This window comes from Lepus europaeus, chromosome 6 (assembly GCF_033115175.1).
Source record: "Lepus europaeus isolate LE1 chromosome 6, mLepTim1.pri, whole genome shotgun sequence".
NCBI classification, from domain to species: Eukaryota; Metazoa; Chordata; class Mammalia; order Lagomorpha; family Leporidae; genus Lepus; species Lepus europaeus.
This window is the reverse complement of record NC_084832.1, coordinates 122,346,546-122,355,776: the sequence shown is the minus strand read 5'-3', so window position 1 is coordinate 122,355,776 and position 9,231 is coordinate 122,346,546.

Genomic DNA, 9,231 nt, shown 5'->3' with positions numbered 1-9,231 from the left:
TCCCAGGAACCCTGAACTCCATCCAGGTCTCCCACATGGGTAGTAGAGACCCAAGTGCCGGTGCCATGATCCAGTGCCTTCACAGGCACATTAACGGGTAGCTGGATTGGAAGAGGAGTAGTTGGGACTTGAACTGGCTCTTGGATGTGGGATACTGGCATCCCAAGCAATGACTTAACCAGCTGCACAGCAGAGCTGGCCTGGACGCAAGTATCTGAACCATCACCTGCCGCCTCCCAGGGTGCTGCAGTTGGAAGTGGAGCTGGGATTCAACACCAGGCGTTCTCCATGGAATGTGGGAATCCTAAGCGGTGCCACAGAGCCCACCGCTTGGCATTTTTATGTCACTGTGAGTTTTCCTTTGTGGGGCTGGAAAGCTATTGAGGATAGAAGAATGTTTTATAACATTGCATGTGCGTATTGAATAGCAGAATACATGCAGGAAAACTTGAATGAGTGGCTGTTACCATCAGCAGGTGAAAACAGCCACCCTCCTAACTGTGGGTCCACAGGGTCTTCCCATGTGATAAACTCATCCGTCTCAGGTCAAATCTATGTAACAGCCTCCGATGAGATTCCCAGCGAGATTGCCTATGCTGGTATTTAATAGAAAAGATTGATTGAGAAAACTGAAGAGTCAGCTACTCTGACATGTGTGCACGCACACACATACGTCAGCTAATCTCACAAGCGAGCACACACACACACACACAGAATTTTGTTCTTGTTGTGAAAGTCTGGGGAAGAACAGGGCTGACCACCCCACGTGTTTCCCTCTCCAGTCCCTCTCGCAGTGGAGGAACCTCATTGTCCAGGGTGCATTTGTGGCCAGGCCTGTTCCGCCGCATTCCTGCTGGGGTCCCTTTAAGCCCCCCTTCCCAGTCCCAAGTCCATTCTTCCTTTGTTCAAAGCACTGCCGGTGTGGTCTTGTCCTCTTTTTTTACCTTCGCAGCACCAGGGAGTTCAGGGGAAGCCAGGCAGACGCTCCTTCCTGGATGGGAGACACTTAAGCAGGTGGGAATGGATTGAATAAGGCCGCCTTCACAGGAAGTGAGTTGGGCAAGGAGGGACAGCTCTGGCCCAAAGATAAGCCCATTCGCGTTCCCCAGGGCTGCTGCAGTTGGAACATGCTGGTGTGTCACCTGGTACCCTCAGAGACCCTTGAGGGCTTCAGGCCCCTGTCCCCATCGCCCAACGCTTGAAAGGCGGCTCTGGGTCCACACTGTGATTTGCAAAACTTCCTAATGATTATGAGTCATTGAACAAGTATGTTTAGGTATCTGTTTCCTGTAAGGCACTATAGGAATTCAGAGGCAGATCGGGTGTGGGTGAGACTAGCAGTCCTCCCCTCGGTGTGTATCAGAACCACCTCTACAGCATCTGAATATGCAGGTAGCCAGGCACCCGCTGCAGAGGCTCTGGTTTGCAACATCTGTGGCGCAAATGTTTTATCGAAGTCCACTGGAAATTTTTAGGCCCCCAATGCCTTGAAGCAGTGGGAGTCAGCTCTCACACTCACAGAGACACAGGCTTTATATTTATTCATTTGAAAGGCAGTGACAGGGAGTTGGGGTGGGGGAGAGAGACAGAGAGAGAGAAATCTTCACACCACTCCCCAGATGCCTGTAGCTGCCATGGCTGGGCCAGGCTGAAGCCAAGAGCCAGGACCTCCATGCAGGTCTCCCACATGGGTGGCAGGGGCCATGCGAGTCATCAGTCACTGCCTCCCAGGCACATTAGCAGGAAGCTGGATGGGAAGCAGAGTTGTTGAGACTCACACCAGGCACTCTGATAGTGATGGGATATCTCAAGTAGTGACTTAACTTGCTGTGCCATAATGTCTCACCGTAGGCTTTATAATTACCTGAACTATAAAGTAGAAGTTAATATGTGCCTTAGGGGGCACAGATAGGGTGATAACAGAGGAAGAAACACCTACTTCCTGTATGAGAGATGAGGGTGAAGTCCATGGAGCAAAAGTGGAAGGAGCTGGGAATGAGCCAGGCCAGGAGCCGTGGCTTCTTATCACTCCTGCCGCTGCCTGCTGACCTCTGGACACTGAGTCAGCTGCCCAGTTGCCAAGTTCATTGTCCAGGCCCACTATGCACCAGGACGACTGCGAGTTAACAAGAAGAGGGAGACACCATGTGCCACACGTAGAGTGATGCGGCGTGCTGAGCTGCACCTCAGCTGGCATCGGAGCCGGGCCTGGGAGGACAGGTGGTGATGGGACAAAGACACAAGCCTCAGCCATTCTCCCTGGTAGCCCAAAAGACAGATAAACATCGGAATTTATTCCTTGTCTCTGAATTTCAGTTCTGTCTCACACCCTATAGTCTTCACACCCCGCCCCCCCGCATTCCTCCCCAGCTTCAGAGGCCAGGTGGTTCAGAAAGACCAGTCCTGCCTGCTGCCTCCTACCCCCACCCCAACGCCTAGCCCACCCTGAGGTCGGGGCCTCCTGCCCTCCAGCAGCTGGTCACCCATCTCTGTAGATTGATTTTCTCTGAGTAAATCTAGTCTGGCTGTAGACTCGTATTCTGCCTGGTCTCTGGTCGGCACCTCTTTTCCTAACAGGTGGGATCTAAGGTCTCAGAGATGAGCAGCCAGGGAGAGGACAGCCTGCAGGGAAAGGTTTCCTTTCCTAATGTCTATTTAGTGGGGCTGGCTCTGTGGTGTAGATGGTTAAACCTCCACCTGCAGGGTCGGCATCCCACATGCGCGCTGGTTGGAGTCCCAGCTGCTCCACTTCCAATCCAACTTCCTGCTAATGTGCCTGGGAAGGCAGTGGAAGATGGCACAAGTACTTGGGTGCCTGCACCCACATAGGAGACCTGGAGGAATCTCCTGGCTCCTGGCTTCAGCCTGGCCCAGCCCAGGTTGTTGTGGCCATTTGGGGAGTAAAACAGTAGAGGAAAGATTCTCTCTCTCTTCCTCTCTCTTTCCCCCTCTCTCCTTCTGTTAAGTAGGAAGTCAGATAAGAACTTATCCTGTGTGACAAAGGCCTAAAGAGTTGACATCTAGGCCCAGCATGTGCATCTCAAAGTCATCCGGATAACCTGCCAGGTAGGGGTCCTGCCCCTTCTGCCTGATAAACTTCCAGGTGCAGCCCAGTATCTGCACTTCAAACATCCTATGGATCTTCTAGGGGGTCCTGCCCATCCTTCCTCATCCAAAAAGTCCTTTGTTTCAGGATGAGCAGAGGTGGGGAGGCAGGACCCATCCCCTTAAAAACCCCCCGGCCTCAACCAGACTGTGCACACAGCCCTCTGCCTCTCTGCTGAGCCGCCTGCCTGGCCTGGGTGGAGAATAGATTCTCCACTCAACCATGTAACCTCGCTCTCCCCCAGTCTGAGCGACTGGGCACTCTCTCTCAGGTTCTGTCTGGAGAGGTGCCCATCCATTCTCACGGATGTCCCTGCCCTAATAAACCTTGCTATTTTACTTTCCACTACTCCATGTCACGCCTGAATTCTTTCTTGCGCGAAGACAAGGACCCTGCCATTCTCCGGTAACACTTCCTTCTCTGGATCTCTGCCTTTCAGCTAAGTAAATTAAAATTTAAAATGTCTATTTTATCTGAAAGACAGCATGAGAGGGAGGGGGAGAGGGAGAGGGAGTAGCCAGGACTCTAACCAGGCCCTCCACCTGATGTGGAACGTGGGCATCCTAAGTAGCAAGCTGCTGTGCCCCAACATCTATCCTAACGCACTTAAGTAGGTACTTATATAAGTAGGTACTATCTACGTGAGCCCGGTACTGTCTAATATCCTTTCAAAGTTTTATAGACAAACCAAATGTGAATCTTGGGTTCATAAAACTAACAGTTACTGCAATAATTCACTTGTTAAACTAATACAGACACTCTTCTGAAGTAATGTTGTGTGCATTCCTAATGTGCTAGGTGTGTCTTGTGTGTGCGTGTCTTTTACATTAACCTGCTCATTACCAGCTTGTGTTGCCTCCAGTGGTGGAAGTTGTACTGGTCTTCCTGTTGCAGAAGTGAGGGCAGAAGTGGTGTTGGGCCCAGGCACCGCCGGCTCCAGTTTTCAGGCGGGAGCAGTGCCAGATCCCCAGAGCTAGCTCTTCACCTTGGTGTTGCCCCACAGAAGGAGCGCGTGCACTCGGTGTGCTGCTGGTTTTGTTTCCCAGAGGGAAGCTTCATAGAAGCTCCCGAGTTCATCAAGGATTCTGGCCTTCTTGGTGCAGTTAGCCATGTCTCCTTTACCCAGGCGAGAGCCTGGGAATGGCTATGTGTTACTAGTGCTGTGGTTTTTTTTTTTTTTTTTTTTTTTTTTTTTTAAGATTTATTTATTTGAGAGGCAGAGTTACAGACAGAAAGAAGGAGAGACAGAGGGAAAGGTCTCCTACCCACTAGTTCACTCCCCAGATGGCCACAACGGCCTTAGGTAGGCCGATCTGAAGCCAGGAGCCAGGAGCTTCTTCCAGGTTTCCCATGTGGTTGCAGGGGCCCAAGCACTTGGGTCATCTTCCACTGCTTTCCCAGGCTATAAGCAGAGAGCTGGATTGGAAGAGGCGCAGCCTGGACATGAACTGCTGCCCATACGGGATGCTGGCTCCACAGGCAGAGGCTTAGCTTACTGTACCAGCGCCGGCCCCTCCTTCCCCTCCTTTTTTTTTTTTTTTTTTTTAATTTATTTACTCATTCAAAAAGCAGAGTGATAAAGAAAAAAATCAGGAGTGAGAGAGAATCTTCCATCTTTTGGTTTACTTCCAGAATTCCCAAAGCAGCCAAGGTTGGGCCAGGCCAAAACCAGGAGACAGGAATTCGATCAGGGTCTCCCGTGTGGGTGGAGGGGTCCAAGTCCTTGGGCCATCACCTGCTGCCTTCTCAGGTGCACCGGCAGGGAGTTGGATCAGAAGAACAGCCACGACTCAAGCCGGCACTCTGGTCAAAGATGTTGGCATTGCAAGTTGCAACAATGCTGGTCCCACTCCGGTTAACTTCTGTGACATTTTTATGCACGTATCATATATATATATATATATATATATATATATATATATATATATATATACAAACACACACATATATAGACACACACAAGGGAATTTCATAAAGTTTGTGGGAAAATTGAGCTAAAAGTTTAAAATAAAAATATAAACCTTATTTCTCAACATCAGCTCCATCAAATTCAAGATACTTTTAGAAGTAATGAAAATGAAACCAGACATGTAGTTTATCACTAAAGAATTGAGGGTCCTGGGAATTCAACAAGGTCAGTGCAGCCTGTAATCTTTTAAGTTATTAATAAAAGTAAGATGTGAGCTCTTTTTTTAAAAAAGATTTATTTATTTGAGAGGTAGAGTTACAGAAAAAGAGACACAGAGAGAGATCCTCCATCCACTGGTTTACTCCACACATGGCTGCAATGGCCAGAGCTGGGCTGATGAGGATCCAGGAGCCTTCTCTGGGTCTCCCACAGGGCCAAGTACTTGGGCTGTGTTCTGTTACTTTCCCAGGCCATTAGCAGGGAGCTGGATTGGAAGTGGAATAACCACTGGTTCCCATATGGGATGCTGGTGCAGCAGGTGGAAACTTAACCTACTACGCCACAGCGCCGGTTCCAATGTGAGCTATTTATGTTTTTTTTTTTTTTTTTAAAGATTAAGAAACGGGCCGGCGCCATGGCTCAACAGGCTAATCCTCCGCCTAGCAGCGCCAGCACACCAGGTTCTAGTCCTGGTCGGGGCGCTGGATTCTGTCCTGGTTGTCCCTCTTCCAGGCCAGCTCTCTGCTATGGCCCGGGAGTGCAGTGGAGGATGGCCCAAGTCCTTGGGCCCTGCACCCCATGGGAGACCAGGAGAAGCACCTGGCTCCTGCCTTGGGATCAGCGCGGTGCGCTAACCGCAGCACACTGGCCGCGGCGGCCATTGGAGGGTGAACCAATGGCAAAGAAAGACCTTTCTCTCTGTCTCTCTCTCTCTCTCTCTCACTATCCACTCTGCCTGTCAAAAATAAAAAAAAAAATTAAAAAAAAAATTAAGAAACGAAAAAGAAGTCAGAGGGAGCAACATGCAGGCTGTACGGTGTGTGTCCGATGATTTCCCATTAAAACACTCCCACCAAAGTGCTCTAGTTTGGTGAGCAGTGAGCACGGGCATTGTGGCAGAGCTGGGATCTCTAGTCAGGTTTTCTCGGGCATTTTTTCTCCTAAAGCGTTGGCTAGCTTTCTCAGAATACTCTGCCGATAAGCAATGTCATCATTTCTTGTTCCTTCAGCAAGTCAACAAGCAAAATGCCCCAAGCATCCCAGAAACCCGGCCCCACTTCTTCCCTTGACTGGTCCACTTCCCCTTCGAGGTCGCCTTTGCTTCGAGTGTGCCGTCCTCAGCATCACACTGGTAAAGCTGTGTTCGTCTTCTGTTCTGATTCTGGGATGAAATGCTTCGGGATCTTGATCTCCCCTACTGAAAACCCGCATTGCAAGCCCTGCTCTTGTCTGCACCTGAGCTGGGTGCATACGTTTTGGCAACCATTGTACAGAAAACTTGTTCCCCTTTAGTTTTTCAGCATTTTGCCAGCGGAACCAGTTGAGACGTCTTGGGTGTTGGTATTGTTTCTTCTGTTAATCTCTCAGTCTGCTTTAGTCCGAGCATGAATGAGATTCATTTTTTTCCTCAGAAACTGATGTGGTCTGGTACTGCAGGCTTCGTCTCAAACATCATTTTGTCCCTTCTTTTTGTAAATTGTAATTTATTTCTTTAATTTATTTGAAAGGTAGAGAGACAGAGAGACAGCCAGAGGAGAGCTGCCATTCAGTGGTTCACTCGGTGGATACCCATACCAGATGGGACTGGGCCAGGCTGAAGCCAGGAACTTCCTCTGCATCTACCACGTGGGTGGCAGGTACCCAGTACTCGGGGCAGCGCCACGGAATGTAGGAATGAGGAGCAGAGCCTGCATTTGAGCCCAGGCACTCTGGTATGGGATGTGGGCATCCCCAGCCACATCTTAACCTCCATGCCAAACACCTACCCCTTATTCCGTCTTACGACGGGTTACCCACTAAAAATCTGATTTCTTTGAGGGCATTGTCCCCATAAATTTTCATGAAGTATCATTGATTTCATCATCATGGCACCCAAGTGTTACCATAAATTCTGTGTTTGTTTTTGTTTCAATTTTAGCAGTATTCTTGGTGCTCTGCTAGGAACCCTTTTAAGAGCATTTCTTTTTTTCCCCTTCATTTTCATTTTATTTGAAAGCAGAACAACAAAGACAGACATTACATTTGCTGATCCACTCCCCCAGATGCCACAACAGCTGGGGCTGGGCCATGCCGAAGTCAGGAACCCGAAACTGGGGCTTGGTCTGGGTCTCCCATGTGAGAGGCAGGGACTCAGGTTCTTGAGCCATCTTGCTGCCTCCCAAGTTATGCATTGCAAAAAGTTGCAGACAGAGCCAGCACTCCAACCCCCAGGGCAATCCAATATGGCACCCCAAATTGTGTCTCTTTTTAAAGATATATTTATTTGAAAGGCAGAATTAGAGAGAGAGAGGGAGAGAGAGAGAGAGAGAGAGAGAGTTCTTCCATCTACTGGTTCACTCCTCAAAAGGCCTCAGTGGCAGGCGCCAGGAGCTAGGAGTTTCTTCTGGGCTCCCACATGAGTGAAGGGGCCCAAGGATTTGGGCCTGGAGTGGAGGTGGAGCTTCACCTGCTGTGTCACAGCACTTCTTAACCTCTGTACCAAACTCCTGCCTCTCTTATTTTTCATAGTGCCTCAGACTAGATCCTTTTTCCGGTATGTTATAACAAGTTAGTACAAACTTATTATGGTGCAAAACAATCCTGAAATCCATGCAAAATTTTTTTGTGATGCACATTTTCCATGAATTTTTTCAAGTCCCTACATATCGTGTGTGTGTGTGTGTGTGTAAATATGAGTCTAAAAATGAGTATACATTCATTGCTTTTTTTGCCCCTCAAATGAAATCATACCTTATCTGCTATTCTGTACATTGCTTTACATTTACTTAGCATATTGTTAATACCTCTCTCTTTTGATAAGTAGGGAGCACATTCTTTGTAACTGCAGTATAGAATTCTATTTCTTGGATGTTCCATCACTTAATTGAACCAGTTCCATATTGATAGACACTTGGATTATTTCCATTTTTAACTTATATTGTGAGTCTTGCTGGGGTGAATATTCTTTTTTTTTTTTCAAAGATTTATTTATTTATTTGAAAGTCAGATTGGCCGGCGCCGTGGCTTAACAGGCTAATCCTCCACCTTGCGGCGCTGGCACACCGGGTTCTAGTCCTGGTTGGGGTGCCGGATTCTATCCCGGTTGCCCCTCTTCCAGGCCAGCTCTCTGCTATGGCCCGGGAAGGCAGTGGAGCATGGCCCAAGTGCTTGGGCCCTGCACCCGCATGGGAGACCAGGAGAAACACCTGGCTCCTGGCTTCAGATCAGCGCGATGCGCCGGCCGCAGTGGCCATTGGAGGGTGAACCAACGGCAAAAAAGGAAGACCTTTCTCTCTCTCTCTCTCTCTCTCTCTCTCTCTCACTATCCACTCTGCCTGTCAAAAAAAAAAAAAAAAGAAAGAAAGAAAGTCAGAGTTACACAGAGAGAAGAGAGGTAGAGAGAGAGAGAGAGAGAGAGGGAGAGAGAGAGGTCTTCCATCCACTGGTTCACTCCCCAATATGCCACAACGGCTGGAGCCGTGCTGATCCGAAGCTGGGAGCCAGGAGCTTCTTCTAGGTCTCCCACATGGCTGCAGGGGCCCAAGGAATTGGGCCATCTTCTACTGCTTTCTCAGGCCATAGCAGAGAGCTGGACTGGAAGCAGAGCAGCCGGACCTCGAACCGGTGCCTATATAGGATGCTGGTGCTTCAGGCCAGGGCGTTAACCCACTGCGCCACAGCGCCAGCTCCGGGGTGAATATTCTTATATGCCTGTGTTCTTGTGGAAGTACAGGCAGTTTAAATTTTGATAGGTAGCATTAAATTGCTATCTAAAGGGACAAATAATTGATACGCCCAAAATAAAGCCTAAGCACTTCTCTTTTCATACATGGTCATCAACCCTAGATATTATAAGAAATGGTTAGTGATCACATCTGAACAAAAAGCAGTGAATTTGGGGCACAGCTTCGGCTCAGCAATGCATCTGCTGCCTTGGGGCCTGCGTCATGTATCTGGGTTCCTGGGTTCCAGTCCTGGTTTTACTTCTGACCGTAGCTTCCTGCACTCTGAGAGGCAG